Raw genomic sequence first — 18236 nt, 5'->3', positions numbered from 1 at the left:
TCTTCTCACCAGAAGCTTGAAAACTTCTCGTCAGAAGCTGGAAATCTCCTTTCCAGAAACTGGAAAGCTTCAAACCAGAAGCTTGAAAACTTCTCACTAGAAGCTGGAATACTTGTCAACAGAAGCTGGAAAGCAATTTTTAATGTATTTTTAGAAGGTTAAATGATGTCGATTGAAAAGAAAATCGTTGATTGTTCAGCTTTGATTATTTGCTTGTTGGAAATATGCAATCGAAGTTCCTATTAGAACTGTCTAAAAAGAAAAACCCTATTCTGTTGTCCTTGCTCACGCTTCTGCCCGTCAGCTTACAGCATCCGATTCCATATTTCCACGACTTTTTCCACTTCACAATCATCCTCGTGGATCTCGCTCTCGCTCGTTTCTGTGGGTTCTCACATCTCGCCGATGGGTCCTGGATGCTGTGTGCGAGTTACACTATAAAAGGCATCCCATCCTGTTGCTCGGATTCAGTACTTCGCGTACGACCACGAGCGCCGGTGTGCGACCATTGAGGGCCAAAACCCCAATCCGGTTTCCTCTTTCAAGTTTGGGAATGAAAGTTCAAAGCACAATCGCAGTGTAGTGTGGAAACCCCCGAAGGGCTTTAACTGTGAATCTGTGACATGGTGAGATATGTGCAAATGGGAATACTTTCGTCTGCAGCCGGTGGATTAATGTAGAGCGTGGCGCCCGCATTTCGGTTGTGTGAACTTGAAACGTGGCATTCGGCAAGGACTGAACCGTGGTCATAGACCAGGTGGAATGTCGAGAATCGAAACGGTCAGTGCATTGTGTTTGGGCAGGGTCATAAAATTCCGGAAACTAATTTGCAATTGAAATAAATTATGATTATTTGTGCGAAAAACTTCCACAAACAGAAGCTGCTGACACGCGAATTCCTGTTTTGGTCAGTTTTGACCATGTTGAAGTTGCAATCGGGGTCAAGGATCTGCACTGTTGTCTCTAAACGTCCAACAGGTTACTGTGAAACGTGCGTTTAATTAAACCTTCATTGACGGGAATCGCGATGGGGAGTTTCATTCAAGCGTCCATAGTACGGTTGGTAAACAGAATGGTTCAAAAACATATACTGCCTACCAAATGCAACTATAGTTGAATATCACTTCTAACAAATCTATTCTTACCCAGCTAATCAATAAGCACGTAGAGTTCAATGCTACACCAAATTGGGTAGTTCGTGCTAATATAGAACTATTTTGAAACTCCTATCTATCTTTAATTTTCTAGAATGCTTAGGTCAAGAAGCACGCTTAGTCCTGTATTTCATCAAGTAGGGCAAATAGTGCTAAAATAGAACTATTGAACGACTTATAAGCCCTGCAGCATCAATACATCACCGATTTAGAGCGTTAATACAAGCAATAAAATACACAGTACTTTAGTTCACCCTTTGTGCTGATATAGTGTTACTGTTTCAGAATAAAATTTATTGTTATAATGAAATCCCATTCTCGGAACCACCCTACAGTAGATAGATTCGTAATTAGCTGAGTATATTAAACTGCAATCGCTGTTATCGGTACGAAAGAGCAATGCAGAAATGTCCCCAGGGATGGACAATTATCGGTTCTACAACTGCAACATATTGTGTTTCCATTGAGCATCCCCGCCGCGTGCAGAAAAGGTGACAACAAAACGCGCGAAATCGTTTTCCATCGGTCGATTCACCTTCTGTCTGTTGGAGATCCTACTATCCAGTGATAGTGGGTGTAGCAATAATGGTAGTGCGACTTTTTGAATGGTCCTTTTCAAAATTAAATAATTTTGTAAAAAAAAAAATGATTGATGCTAGTAAGGAAATACCTAGTAGAAAACAATTCAAATCCTTAACTTTTTTGCTCCATTGCATCCCACCAGTAATAGTGGTACGTTCCATTTATTTTGAAAAAAAAGGATTTAAAGTACTAAACTCGTTACTACTATCACTCAACTACTGTAACACTAACACTGGTACAGACACCCTTAATGACAGTTGCGAATTTTTAATAACAGAAAATTAATTGAAAACCTTATACAGGTCCCTCTGGTAATCAACGTTTGAGTGAAGCATTTCCAATAATAAAAATATTTCCATATGGTCGGCGTTAAGTCAGAGGGGACCAAGTACAAAACATGGGAAAATTGGATTATTGTCTCATTAGATGAGAAATTACCTTACCTCCGTTACACTTTGATCAGATTTGATGAATGCTGTAAACTGCAAGATATATGTAATAAATTTACTTTGGATGATCAATAAAATCGATAAAAGCGTGCAGTCAGAGTGGACCAAGTGCTTATTACTATAGCAGCGAAAATGATCAACACTCTGAGGAATGTGAGGAAATGAAAAACATTTCAAGAGATTTGTCAGATTTTTCGACATCGAATGATTCTTCTACTTATCCTTCAATAGAAATTTATAAATATTACTTAATTAGATGCATTTTATTTTGATTTTTGACCATTTACCATATTCGAATGGGTGGTCAGAAATTGCAATAATTTCTGTGCAGACAGAGCGGACCAAGTGTTGAAAAGCAATAAACTAATTGATAATTGCATTTTTTGAGTCAATTTTAGAGTCCGATAGAAGTTTAGTAGTAGTTCTATGGTGTATGTATGGCATGTCCTAGGACCCGCTTATTGGACCAGCATATTTTGGTCGATACTCAAGATTTTCACTTGGTCCACTCTGACTGAACGCATATTTGAATATTTCTGGTCTTCCATGCCCTGAATCTGCGAAACCTTAATTTTCAAGCTATCGTAATGCCACTGATTTCGGTATTGACTATATGGATCATTGAAGAATTTACGATACTGGTGTGATAATCTGTTTCTTTTAGAGAATGCTTGTTATTTTCCATGAAATTGTTCAGTCAGAGTGAACCAACTCACTGAACGGTGAACTTTGGTTCAGTCAGAGTGGACCAAGTACACATATGCCATCAAAAAAATCGTTCTATTAGAGGTTTGGATAATGATTTTTCATGATTATCACTTCACACTATATTGTTTGAAAGTGACACAAAGAGGTGCAGAAATATTGAACCAAAATTTAAACGAGTTCAAAAATTACAGAGCGTTAGACTTTAAACCCATTTTTCTCAAAATATCAAAAATGTCACTTGGTCCACTCTGACTTAACGCCGACCATATGTAGAAATTATTCATAATAAATCTACGAAGTACAGATAATAAATGCCCGTCACTTTTGGCAAACTTGAAGTAAGCAAAAGCACCGTGCCTATATTGGCTCAATTATCACGAGTTTCATGAATTTATTACCATGCAAAATCAAATCGCTTAGTTTATTGAATGAACAGTCAGGTCGTCAGGTTAAAATGAGTTAATGATACAAAGGAATAATTGATCCTTCAAAAATTGCTATAAAGAAACCGCCAGGTTCTTCCAACAATTTCTCTGAGGATTTATTTTTTAATTTTAAAGTGGTTCCATTGGAATTTTTTCAAGACATCAAAACGTTTTTTATTCCAAGAAAAGCATGTCTTACCTTTTTGAGCTGCGGGAAAAAAATGGACAGAATTTTCAACAATCTTCTAAAATCGAACAACAATCAGTCAGTAGAAAAATTTTCCGTTGCGAAGTGTTTGGATGCTGTCAGCCCTTGCAAGGATTCCATGTGAATTGTTCTAAGGACGTAAGCATAAGCTAGCAAAGGATTTTATTTTGAAATGATGTTCTGGATACGTGAGAATAATGTTCAACTCTGCCAAAAATCCGTACAAGATTCTGTCCGAATCCCACTTCATACTGTTCTAAAATCCTATCCAGAGTCATGTTCCACATTCTGCTGGTATTTTGTTCCAAGTTTTGAGAGAAGGGATCTTTAAAATATGAACCTAGGATTCCGTCAGACTATCGCCCAAGATTCATTCATACTGATCTGAAGTTCTGTGAAAACGCTATCCAGAAATAGATAATAATGCTGCTCTGAATGTTGGCATAAAAATGTGAGCAAGTTAAGTCCTTCCATGAATTCCTGGGAGTTATATCATTTCTAAGTAGAAGCATATCTCACAATACTGGACCCTTTATATATTGAAGTACCTTTTTTATCGTCAAGATCCCGGTTTTGGCAACTAAGTGGGTAAAAAAGGTGTTCATCCAAAAACTTCCTGGTATAAATACCTTCAACCAGCTGGTGTGATAAGCGATATTTTCACAGTTTTCAATATGACACCAACTCTTAAGCTTTTATAAACGTGTACAGGGCATTGTACAGTTGAGGACCACTGTTAAGGACTCAATGGAACACAGGTAGAAGGATTTACAACACTAAGTCTCGGTGCTTCGTTTACCGTTATTATCAAATAAAAAAAGCCATCAAAACTTTAAACACCGGATGGTTTATATACTTGTTCTACACCTCTGGGCAGAATTGCCTGTTTGGAGAATCGCCAAATCCTTAGAGCAAAACACGATGTGGTTGGCTGTTAACCGCTTTAAGCTAGAACGAATTTATTTTATTAGATGGGAGCATTATTCATTATGCTGACTTACAGTTTTAGTGTTCTACTGGCTAGCTGAGTCTTCCAAATGCAACACAAGAGCCTTTAATGGATACAGATATTTCAGCAAAGCTATTTGGTTGTTTAACAGCATTATATCAGATAAATAACAAACTTACATGAAACTTTCATGAAAAGATCAACAACGGTTAAGCTGATCGATCCGATCAAAAGTGAGGTTAGGTTGCGAAATTTGTTCAAATTGAAATAAATATTAACGGTTTCCTGTTCCTTAAAATGCAAAAATCTTGTCGGATAAATGATTGTGGTGATTTTTCTTCCAAGGTAACACTTGAAATTTTTATTAAGATGCACTAATCCTTATTCTGAGAGAGACTCGCGAATAGAAAAAAATATCAACGTCATATGCAGCCCGTCGTTTTTATGACTGAAAAAGGGAAAAGTATTGTATTCAAAATAAACTGTTAATAAAAACCTTAGTCAGTGGAACAGTGTTTCCAAAGATGCTGATAAATCTAAACACAAGACTAGTTATTCATAATAGCTACGTTTGCTGGCATGAAATTTCACTCAAAAGGCTATTTATGCTTCGGTGAAATGTAAACGCAATATTTTTTTGCTGGGGTCTCAGGTTACAACCTGGGAGTTACAACCTGAGACGAGACTCGCGAAGACGGTCTTCTTTTTCTGTGATTGCTGCGTCTTTTTATTTCTTTTTTTGTTTATACCAGCCTACTGACACCATCCATACAACCCCATTGAAAAATAACGAGCAAACATCTCTGGTTCCAACTGGGAAGTGGTTCCAACTGACAGCTCAATGTTTGTAAACAAATGACTGTTTGAGGAATAACAATCGATGATGGCGAAAAAAATCTCCGAAAAATTTCTTTTCATGCCAACGAATAAACAAACGGTTGCAAACTATTGGATTGCAGTACAGCAAGTCAATTTAGGTTGATGTGATTAGCTAGAAACACATTTTAGTATTGGAGGAAAAATTTCCTAATATGATTAGGCCAATGTACGTTGTTGCTCTTGAGGTTGATGCTAACCACGAAAACATGGCTGCCTAGCACCGGGTTGGTTTATACCAATCATGCGCAGGCCGTTCAAGCTTTCACATGAACATCTCAGCAAAAAAAATGATTGCGTTTGCATCACACTGAATCATAAATAGCATTTTGAGTGAAATTTCATGCCAGCAAACGTTGCAGACATTAGAAATAACTAATCTTGTGTTTAGATTTATCAGCAACTTTGGAAAAAAACCTGCTAATTTTCTAAAATTCACAGGGCATAGAATATAGTCGGGCTTATCACATGACATAAGAATGCATAACAGGTCAATTGGCAAAGAATGATCTTAGTTGAGAACTGTAAAATGCTCATAAGAACTTTAATCTGAGTAGACTCTGTCCTAGCTAGGACGTAGCACCAGAAAGAAGCAGAATAAGGAGATCGTAAGATCGTAAATTTGATATGCACTTACTGAGTGTTACTGAGTGCATGTTGTATTAATACGTTTCAAGTAATGAATAATAATCATTTTTTATAAAGTTTTTCTTCTTTTCTTATTTTGAAACGAAAGATGATGAGTGCGACACTTTATCCTGAATAGAAGTGAAATTTGTTTTTGTTACCAATTTGTGGTATATTATGAGATCAAAAATAGGCCCCGCACGATGATTATACCCATACGATATTGCTAGCTCTGAGGTCCAAACCGAGTATAATGATATCTTAGTCAAATGAGAAGAAAACTGGAAAAAAGAAATTTATTTGTCCATGAAAGTCGAATTTAGTTCTATACTTCCCACAAGAGTATGTATGACAGATACGCGTATTTCGTTTTAACTGTAAGGAACAACCGAAAATGGTCTTACAGTTACAATTCACAGCTATAGTTACAACTTACTTATTTATTTATTGAAATGTTTTAGTAGTAAATTCGGTTTTTAATTACTTATAGATATTCCACTAAATAAATTAAAGATTTATTGTCAAAGAAATGAATGATGTCTTTGCATTGAGTTTGTGTTCTGCAAACCCAAAACTTGTTGGTGTAGTTGGTTGACAGACTGGTCTAACACACACAGACTCCTGGGTTTAAATGGCACATATACTGGATAATGCTTTAAGAATTTACATTTTATATTGTTTATCTCTATATACAGAAATTTGTTTTTTTTTTTGTACATACTTTGTATTGCAAATTGCAATAAAAGTTAATATTTTTTTCCCAGTGTTGATAGACTCACACTCAAAATCTCAATCAATACGCTCTCCCGCGAGAGCAAACTCATTAGAGATCTGCTTCGCAAATCTCACGCTTGAGATTTTGATGCAAAATCAACTCAATCAACTCAAACCGTAAAAAATGATTCAGTCGCAAAACCCGGCAAGAACTCGTGAAATCCGAATGTTGTTGTTTACGTTAGAAAGGATTAACATAATTTTACCAGACTAACAAGAAATTATTGCCGTGTGTGAGTAAACTGTGGAAATACGAGACAATGAGTTAAAAAGGTGAGCCAAATCATCCATGATTTTTTGACTGCTGAGTTGCACGATTGACAACTCACGCATGAAAAATCTCAAGTGTGAGTTGTGAGAAATTGAGTTTTTCACAACACTGTTTTTTCCATACCAAAAGCTTAAGTAAGTGCCATCTTAGCATGTGATCATCATGACAATCATACGCAGCTGGACCAAACATAAATCATGCGAAATGGTTAAGGGGGTTTCCACGAAGTTGTATACCCTACGACATACAAGTGAGCCGTAACCTATAGGCTCGTAAGAATTCTTTGAAACAAACAAACGTTTCGTAAAATAACGCCTTTAAAAAGGCGTAACTAAAAATTTTGGCTGACAATTTTTCAAAAATCCGTTTAGAGGTAGGGAGCCGGATCTTATTCTTGGCTTTTTTGATTCACTTCGGCAGGGGGTTTTGAAAGCTACTGAACTCATATTTGGCCACAATATGTGTTCTATTGAAGTGCATCTTATTGCAAAGTTTCAGATGATTCGTCCGACAAAAACCCCCCATGCCAACCAAAGAGAATCATGGGAGTGCCCAAGAATAGCTATAGCTATAGAATAATTATATAAACCATCTGGCGTTTAAAGGTTTTATGGCTATTTTTATGTAACAATAACGGTAAATATAGCACCGTGATAGGTAGTGGTACATTATTGGTTTTCAACAATAGCACAGACTCTCAACCTAAACGGAGGATTGCATTGATTTGCACGGATTTTCTGGGTTTTCCAAGGACTCAATCAAATATAGGCTTCAGGTTCTATAAGTGTACCCTGTGGTCTATTGACAGGTTTTGATTGTGACACAGGCCCTTAGCCATTTACATAAGTAAGTTTTGATTCGTACCAATGTTCTTGATCATACAAGAAGTACAGGTTTTGAGATCTACATATAAAAGCAGTTGTTTATTGATCATTTTTAACTATGGCATATGACTCTTAACTCTTCGTATAAGTATACTGAGTTTTAATACAGGTTTGACTCGATTATCCGGAGGTTGTATTTTGATATTCTTGTTTTCCAGTTTTTGTGCATAAATTTGAGATAAATTTTTGTTCCAACCTCTATTGAACCTCTAAATGGGGCTTTTGGCAGAATCCATTAATTTAATTTTTCGAGGATTTCTAACAATCCCTCCCAGTTAATAATATTCATGTCTTGTTCGTGTAGCTTTGAATATTCGTTTATATCCCAGGTACATTGACTCAACCAAATCATTCAGATCACTATAATGATATCTCGAGTCAAAATTATCAAAGAACAATAAAACAATGACAGAAGACGCATCCTGTTTTCTGTTTATTCTATACCTGGGAGGGAGAAACCAATACTAAATTAATGTACGTCATAGTGAGCCGAGATTATGCTGTCACGAACTGTCACTGTGAGCCCAGATCTTAAACAATGGACTAACATGAAAAAAGCGTGACAAAAATGTGACAAAAAATCTATTAAGAAAATAAAGTATGCAAATACGCATCATTTTACTTTTTTCTATAAAAACGGAAATGGAATGCATCGAAAACTGTAGCCCTTTTCCATGTTTGTCCGAAAAGATCGAAGGTACACAACAAAAGAAAACGAGCGATTTTCATCAAGTCTGCCTTGATTGTCGTTGGCAAGCTGGAGTTTTTTTGCAGTTTGAAAAAATTTGCGTCAAATTTCGTGTGTAGTATCTGTGCCTCTCTCCCAGTTCTATACCAATAAAACTACAATGATCGATGTCACAGGTAGCTTAGATTGAATCGGTGGAAAATTTCCCGGTAGATTGTTCTGGATTTTCCAACCTTTTTCTTGCAACGCGTAATATGTAATTTTGTAAAACATTTCTTAACGCGCTGGTGTAATTAGCGGTCACATAATGGTGCGATAACATCATTGCATGGCAGTAATTATACTAACATAATGCTTGGTTCACAGTTGTTAGCAGAGTAGACAATCGTCACCGTCAAATGGAAAAAGTCGTCGACGAAACTAAAAAAATAATCGTCATCGTCACTCAACCAGCGTTGGATGACAGCATTGCATTTGCTGCAGTGCTCCGCCACAAAGACTCGGTGTCATGACGAACAAATAAGCCTCCTTCGTTATGGTCGAATCTTCGTTCGGGAGCTCTGAGCCGACTAAAAATACGAACCGTGGCGTCGATAGATTATGAGCCTTTTTTAAATAAATAAAACAAAACCAAAAAACAAAACGTGTCCGGAATTGAACAAACGATCTCTGAATCGTCAACGTCACGCGCTTACCAACAGCTATTGTTGAAGCTTGAGGAGTACGGGTTAAATCACCAATGCAAGCAATTCTGGGATGGCATTCGCCGTTTTGTGCATAGCAAACGAATATACAATAAACGCCTCCTTCGTTTAAGAAGAGGAAGCGAACGGAATGAGCACAAAGTTGTTCGTTGACGATTTTGGATTGACGTTCGTCGTGCGATCTCGATGACGAGACGACAACCTGCCAGAGTTAATATACTGGATGACGATGTCTTTTGTTTATTTCGTCATCGCACTATGACGAATCTGACGATTGCCTGCCCTGGTTCTATGACTTATAAATCATGATTTAAGAATTAGAGATTTATTTGTGTGGAGATCATCCAAGGATTCACACAGAGATTCTACTAAGATTTCTTATTAAATTCGTCATGAGATTCTTCAGAGATTTTTCCAGGGATCGTCGAAAAATTTTATTCCTCAAAAAAAATCTCAAGTTATTTTTTGAATAAATTGACAGTGGATTTTTCGAATAGAAATGCTCTGGAAACAGGATTCCATTCGTGTTTTTTTTTACAATAATCTCCATAGAATCATTCCAAAGGTGTCTATGAAATCTTGCAGAATGTTAGTGTCCGGTCATTTGGCTGAACGCCATTTGGCCGAATGCCGTCTGGCCGAACGGGTCATTTGGCTGAATGCCGTTTGGTTGAATTACGAACGAAAAAAAATCGAATTGCTACAACTCTGCTGTGTAGGATTTATAAGTTTGGCCCAATAACTGATCAACTGATGAATTTGCTTATTTTATGATGTTACGGGACGTCATGTTTGTCGCTATATCAGTGCTCCTAGAGAATGATAAAATCAACCCGTTAATTCAGGACGAAGTTGTGAATTCCACACATCGCGCCAATATGCTAATATGATTGGTCTCTGGGTTACCAACGGTGTGCTAAGGTTTCAAGTGTTTTTTTTATGATCAGATTTTTTCCTTCTTTCAAACATAGGCTATTCTTTCGAGTGATACTGGTTTCATAACTGTTGGTAATAATGTAGCTTATATTTTGATTGGGAATATCACCTTCTTTAAATCATCGAAAATTATGCCGACACTTGAGGTGACGAACCATTCAAAGTTTGTTGAATAAAGTGAACTTTTCGCAAGTCTTCACTTGTAGTGTCGAACCATTCAAAGTTTTTTTAATTACAAAAATAAAGGTAAAAAGAAAGGGATGTCTTAGAAAAAAAAAGTTTAACATGAATAATTCATGAATCAGAGTTTATGTCGACACTCACAGTGAAGAACCATTGACAGTTTTTTTTTTAAATCAAATTTACGTCCCACCGATGTAACGATTAAATGTGCAGTCATACATATTTTATAGATTAGAATTAGTAGCATGAAACGAGCTCACCAATCGATACGTCATCCTTGACTGAGCAGCAATAATCCACTTTCAGCTTCACTCGTTTGCTCGGCTATATAAAAGCACTCAGAGAATAGGCGCGCGACCCGAGAAGGAAAACAACTGACGACTGCTCGGGCTTTCCTGACGCACTGCCCAAGAGCAAGCGTCAAGGTCGAAGGATCAAAATAACTAATCGAACGGGCACATTTTCACTTCACTCGACCGACGCGCGACATGTTTGATCCTGCCCTCATCGCCCACTGGAGCAAACATCAAGGTCGAAAGCTGATTTATCCCAGAGCATTAATGATTAACGAGTCGCAATGATTGATTAAGTGATTAATGATTAAATTCAAGTTCATCATGATTAATGATTATGATTTATGATTAAATTTTTTGAAGTCATGATTAATGATTGTGATTGATGATTAAGCCAAAGTATGATTAATGATTATGATTAATGATTAAATTTCAATTTTAGATGATTAATGAATATGATTAATGATTAAACTCAGTATGGTCAGTGATTATGATTAATGATTATGATTAACCCTTACGTGAAAAATGTCGAATTTGATCAAAATTTTTAATTTCAAAATACCGTTTTGTCTCAAATTCCGAACACTCGGTTTTTGTATGGCGATTGGGTTGAAATGTTTCACTGAAATATGTCATAAAATTACAATGAAATGGTAGACAATTGCAATTCAATTTTAACGTCTTTCAATCTATTTTATACATCGGGAATAGTGATGAGTCTGTAGTTCGGGACCAGTAAAACTAGCTCAGATAAATTTATTTGCGAAATTATTAATCTGAATACGATTTATTCGCGCTGTTCGGAATTTGAATCAAGGTGTTCGGAATATGAGACAGAATGAACACAGTGTTCGGCATTTGAAGCAAAATGTTGTTCCATACTTTTACGTTAAAACAATATTAAACAAGTTTAAATTAACAATTTTATCGGCACACCCAACAGCTAACAGTTAGGCCTTGCGGAGAAATCAAAATGTTTACAAATATCAGCTAATTTATGCCCACCAGATGCATTTGAAGTCACTGTTGGCCTTAAGTGTTCGGAATATGAGTCAAAACGGTAATACTTTTTTAAATTATCATTCATTGTATTTATATTGACAACGTCGCGTCACATTGCGAGCCTGCACTTTACAAATCGCGTCCAGCACGTTGTTGGCCAGTAGTATGTGGTCTTTATATACCCAATAACTAGTGCACTCTCGGCTTAGGCATTCAACAGTAGAAACCGTTGTGTCCATGAGCCCTCTCGTGGTGTAGGGGTAACGCGCCCTATCTAGTGAACAGGGAGTCGTGAGTTCGATTCGCACCGAGAAGACGTCTTATTTTATCGCAAATTTCATATCAATTTTTCCCATTTAATCCAATTGAGGAAGTATATGGTATGTTTAATTTTACGAAAGTGGCCAATATATTGGCCTTTTGAAGCGTAGCTTGCGACACATTCATGAATTATCAAGTTTTAAGTGGATGTTTTTCATGCACTCGAACATTTGCCGGGGTGTTAAGGTTTGTTGATTTCCCAGGGAAAGTATTCAAAATATTGGTAAAAAGCTCAACACTTCACTTCATAAAAGAAAGAAGAGTGTAGAAAAAATCATAAGTAAGGTGAGCAAACTCCGGTAAACTTTAATATGCTTTTTATCTTGTGATTATTAGATTATTATGAAAAGTTAAATGGTATTTGCTCGCCTTTCTAGTGATTTTTAGTACTTTTTTTGTATAGTGAAGTGTTAGTTGTTTATTCATACTCCAATAATTCCTCCAAAGTAAAAGTGAAGCATTATATTGGTAATTCTGAAACCTAGCTTTCCATCTTAAACTTTATGAATTTTGCAAACGAAGCCATAGATTTAACTCTCAAAGAGAATTATTGAAGTATAAGATATCATTTTTATATTATTTTTCGGAAGAATTGTTAGAGGAACCAAAGTTTTATAAGTGTCCGTGCCCTGGAAATGAAAATCTCTTTTGAATCAACCACCCCCCTCCCTAAATTTAACTTCGACAAGATTTAATAATTAATAATATCAATCTAAAGATATTTAAGCGCAATAAATTGTGAAATAATAAGAAAATTGTGATCTTTCGAACAAGCTACAAAACACTGCAAATATTTCATCACTAAACAACCCCAATCTTGGAGAAATGTTGAGTAAAATCAGTTTGAACATTGGGTTGGAATTTCCTAACGAGATTTGTATGAGAAACTGGAAACATATTTTTTCTAACAATGTTGTAAAGGAATTTTCGCCCTTCCTTGATCTGAATCTAGATTTCAGTAAAAATGGTTTTAAATTAAAAATTTGCTTCAAAAGATTTTTATTTTAGATTTATTGCTAACCAAGGGAAAAGTTGAAATAATCCGTTTGTTGCATACTTCAAGGCGTTTAGTGCATACTTTCGGGCATTTAATCATTAGCCTTTGAATGATTAATCATTAGGGCTCATTCATTTATTTCATAACGCTGAAATTGGATTTTTTGGACACCCACCCACCCCCTTGTAACGCTTTTTGTATGAATATTATTCAATTTGTGTATGGGCCGTAACATCGTAGGGACACCCACCCACCCCCTCTAGCGTTATGAAATTTGTGAATGGGCCCTTAATAATGATTATTAATAAAAATGTTGATCAAACAAAATTTTGAAAACTCTCATACAAAAAGCATTACGGAGAGGGGAGGGTTTAATTTTTTTATTTTTAGCGCTACGCATGCACGGATGCAACGAATGAGCCATAAACATAAAAATGAATTAGGGTAGGTGTACCAGTTATGGCCATAGAGGTTCCCTATTTCGCCATGCGTGATAATTTGAATGTCTCAAAGTTTTTTTTTTGTGTTTTAGCAGTAAGATTAACGATATATCTTCTTGTTAAAACATTCAAAAAGATTAAAAATGTAAAAGTTATCCGAATTTCGCATATGGCCAAATAGGGAATCACTGTGTCCATAACTGGTACACTTTCCCTACTTTACTCATTATTGAAGAGGATAATTCAAATTGAAAAGCTTTAAGGCCCAAGTAAAAATGGTGCAAAATCAAAACTGAAAAAGCAATTTTCTCTTTTATTTAGTAGATAACTTCAGGCGATGTAGGATTGCAAACATCAAACGTGAACAAAAGCAGCAAGGAGCTATTGACAGAAATACCACCTACTTGGGGATAAGGACAAATTTTTGCTCCTGAAAATTTTGTGCAAATTTTCGGATTTTCATACAAAGTACACAAACATCTTATGAACGGCTAGAAAACTAGTGCTCGTCGAAATTTGATGATCAGCGCCTATAAGCAGCTATCCCTCATGAAGAATGGTACCACTCACAAGCGTCCAACTGGGTCTTCGGATTCGGATCAAATACAACTGAGAAAATGCACCGTCTTACTTGAAGGAAATATTTAAGGGTCTTTCTTAGTCTTATGGTAACGTCCGCGGGTACACAGCAAAGCCATGCTGTACTTGGTTTGAATTTTGAATTTCCGAGGGCATAAGCTATCAGCGTTCTTGTCACACGATATAAGAAATGCAAAATTTATTTATACATTAGAAAGCAATGTTGAAATATTTGTCGAATTTTGTTCAATGATTGATTGATGATTGATTAAATGTTTGATTTATGATTAAGATGATGATTACTGAATAAAATTGGCGATCTTTATGATTATGATTAATGATTAATGATTAAAACATAAAAATGCAATGATTATGATTAGTGATTAATGATTAACTCTTGATTTTTTGTGATTAATGATTAACATTTTTGATTAATCATAATCATTAATCATTAATCATGATTAAATTTATGATTAATCATTAATGCTCTGATTTATCCTTCTTTCAGAATAAACTAAAAAGTTCTTAGAAATTCAGCTTGGAAATTCATTACAAATGCATACTAGCTGTTACAGTAGTTCACTAATCGTTTTCAATTTCGGCCAAACTGCATTCGACCAAATGGCATTCGGCCAAATGACCCTTTCGATCAAATGGTATTCGGCCAAACGGCATTCGGCCAAATGACCCGGAACCCAGAATTGTATCTAGGGTTTCCATTTCTTTTTTTATAAATATATCTGGAGAATCCTCCAATACATTTTCAAGGGTCCTGGAGTTATTCCAGAAATCATAAGTAGGCATTTAGGAGTTCATTACGTATTTCTGAAATTTTCTAAAAAATACATTGGCAGTTCCTTAATGGGATTCTTGGATAAATACCTAAAAGCATACCAGGGTAAACTTGAGAAAAACTTTAGGTTTCTGAAGCGTACTTGAGAACTTCCTTGATCGAACTTGCCATTTTACTATCATATACCGTGTGGCAGATACGATAATGCTTCATATAACGGAAATTTAAGGATTTTTTTCCCTAAAACATTCTACACCGTCTCAGAATCGTATCCAGATATCTGCAGCATGACTTATAATCGTAAACGTTACCACAGAACTACGTCTGGACCCAGGGATTTTTTCAGGAAGAATTGCATAATATAAAAAATTTTGGCATGTAAATTGGTACATAAAGTTATCCCAGGTTCAACCAAATCTAAACAATAAACCAAACCAAATAGAGCTTTCTTTGGTCAGGAAACAGTAAAGCAAAAAAAAAGTGTCGTCAATTTAGCAGTCCGTATGTAACAGATCTTCCGACGACACGCATCATTTCCCTTCATCAGCAGGCGGCGAGGCGACAAGCAGTTTAGTAGTGCTCTTGTCAGCTCTATCCCAGCATAGAAGAGGACCTACCGCCATTCGCTATTTATCTCCATCAGTGAGATTATTTTTTATCGCTAGCTGCGTGCTAACACCCCCTGCCACAACTACGACGACGACTACGAGGACGATACAAGCCAGTAAGGTTTGCTGCTGCGGGTTGTTCAAACAGTGACCACCATCGGATGAAAAGCACAAGCATTCAAGTGTGCGTATCCTCAGCAGTAGTATCCTGCTCGTATCCATTTATGGATCAGGACAATGGCTGCTACTGTCGCACGGTGTGTCTGAAGCAGTTATTTAAGGAGTAAAACATGACCACCAATTCTGAACTCACCATTCGAGAGATATGCTCTGCGTGAATTTGAAAATGTTTCATCGAGGGAAATGTTCATTGGCAAAATTTTCCGTTGATATGGACCATGTTCAAAATGACCTTTACAAAAAGTTTTCTCATGGAATAAACAAGTTGATTGGACGATAGTTAGAAGCTTCTGAAAGATTTTTGTCACGTTTTGAAATCAACAGGTAGAAAAAAGTAGCACTGAGAAGTACTTTTTATATTCCGTCGTCATATGTATTAATAAACCGCAGTCTGAATATTTTATATCAAAGTAAGAACTAAAATTTGTGAAAATTCCACCATATTCAGTGTAATTCATCATTGTTTGTAATCTTTTCAACAATGCTAAAATCTCATCCACTTTTAGTATTTAAATATAAAGCCTTAAAAGTTCTCGATTGCAATTAATTGATAGTATTTTTTTCGTCAATAACGATTCCAGTCACACCGTGTCCAGTATATCTTATCCTGATGTTGGCGCTCGGAGCAAACATTACGCCACGGTTATCACTCAGTCTGGAAATGAACCTATTTGCTCATTCATAACCGGTCTACCGGGGGTATTTCCTCGGAAGGTATTGCCATCGGTTCAACGGTCTCAAATACATTATTAGCTGGCTTAGTTTCGGTCGGGTGAAATCTGATGGGGATTCAATCGAACCACAAGTGGATTGATCCGTTTTTTTTCTATTATGATGGCTAAACGCTCATGGTTGGTTGCTATTTGCTTTGCTACCTTCCGGTCATGGAGTTACTAGTAATTCGGATACTTTTTCGGCGTGTAGTATCCGATATGTTGTCGAGTGGATAGGCAGAGAGTTATGTTGACCCATGGAAGATTGCTTTGCAAAAAATCATTTCCATGGTAGAGGGAAACATGATTCTTCCCGGAAAGGACCTTGGCATGATTTTACTTTTCATATATTTGTATTGAAAAATGATTCACATGTTTCGTAACGTCATTTTTATCAATTCTCTTATAAGAATCATTTTGATCTTTACATTTATTTCTTATATCTAGGTGCTCTGCGATAGGCAACACTGTCTTCCTAATTTGGAAAAACCAAAATCCCTTATAAACATTCTGTTATCAACTTCATTTGCGATTGTATTTCATAATTTCTACAGGTTAATTGAATTCGGCCTGTTATGAGAGGAAAATAAATTGCATTTAAATAAACAAAACCTAACATAAATTGTGAAAATATTATTTTTAAAATTTTTGCGAATTTCCAAAAAGGCGTAAAGCTATGCAGTTTGGTTAAGTTCCGAGAGCTTTGTCAAAATCAAATATCATTTGCAAAGAAATTGTAACGTCAAGATTACTATCGATGTTTGTTTTATATGTATTCCAGTAAGCTCTTAATTAACAGAGACCTAATCAGAATCAAAGTCTGCAAGAATAATCAGCTGGCTACAAAGTTGACGAGAGTATTTTTTTTTCTGATAGTCATTGTTATTCCATGAAACACTTCGATGACATTATTCTAATGAAATGCACTATTTTAAAGCTATAAATTTCCTAATTGTTTAAATCCTTTTCCTGGATAATCCTCAATCACTCATTCAAAACGATATTGAATAAATCGACAAATTTGTTGATGGAAATATTTGATAGCCACTAATGGGTACATGCACAAATTTATTCAATTCGGAAAAGGAAACGTCTATGTGATTTGCGTTTCAAGCTGAAAATGCTCTCATAATGATATCAAACTTGAAGCTGGTTGAAAATTTACGACCAGGATATTTTCGGCTAGGAAATTTTTTTGTCGTCCTTGAGCATAAAGTATCACCGCATCTGCAACATGATAGAATGATAAAGGTATTATGACTCGCTTTAAGAAGCAATGGTACTGTTTTACGGCTTCAGCCCATCGGCCCATGTCAAGAAAAGCGACAATGGCGAATATGAAACCGACTTGAAAACAAGGAAAATAGAAACTAACCGGCTTTTACAATGAGGAGAGTAAAAGAGGCCGATCAACAGCTGTTTGGTTTATGTGTTTATGACAATGATTATATAGCGTAACAAAGATGGCATTTTGTTTAACATGTGTGTTAAAAGGATCAAATCATATGTCTCTAGTACATTGGAAGTTGCTGAATATGATGCCACTCTCATAAATGTTTCAGCACTCCTAATTCTGAGCTACAGGTTATAAAAGTAGTACAAATTACTGGTTTTATAAATCTTTACATGACATTTAAACAATGATTTATCAAACTTTTGAGTGATTCAATCCACCAAATGCCGAATAGGACTTTTATATGGTACTACTGATCCCAGCTAGCTTAGTCTTTCCATCTTCAAAAATGCTATGAAAAGCTCCCATACCCATTGACACCTAAAATTTCTTCCGTTTTTCCAGCTTTTCCAAAGTATCTCCTAAGCTTCTAAATAACTCATAAAAAAATTCTAAGCTTTTTCTTCACACGAACATCTTGCATCCTCTCAACGCGTTC

The 18236-nt window shown here is 36.1% G+C and overlaps 1 protein-coding gene across 3 annotated transcripts in view; it reads left to right on the top strand.

The window, feature by feature from the left end:
* Positions 1-487: 487 nt before the first annotated feature.
* Positions 488-18236, top strand: part of LOC5565611 — a 108681-nt gene continuing 90932 nt past the window's right edge. For 2 of the 3 annotated variants that reach the window (XM_021838093.1, XM_021838092.1), the window contains exon 1: positions 488-780. The gene's annotated coding sequence lies outside the window, so the exon portion shown is untranslated. The remainder of the gene's footprint in view (positions 781-18236) is intronic. The other variant, XM_021838094.1, reaches the window with a different exon arrangement.

The sequence above is a fragment of the Aedes aegypti genome, chromosome 1, assembly GCF_002204515.2.
Source record: "Aedes aegypti strain LVP_AGWG chromosome 1, AaegL5.0 Primary Assembly, whole genome shotgun sequence".
NCBI classification, from domain to species: domain Eukaryota; kingdom Metazoa; phylum Arthropoda; class Insecta; order Diptera; family Culicidae; genus Aedes; species Aedes aegypti.
Note: the sequence above shows the minus strand (reverse complement) of the source record. Positions and strands in the feature narration are given on the sequence as shown.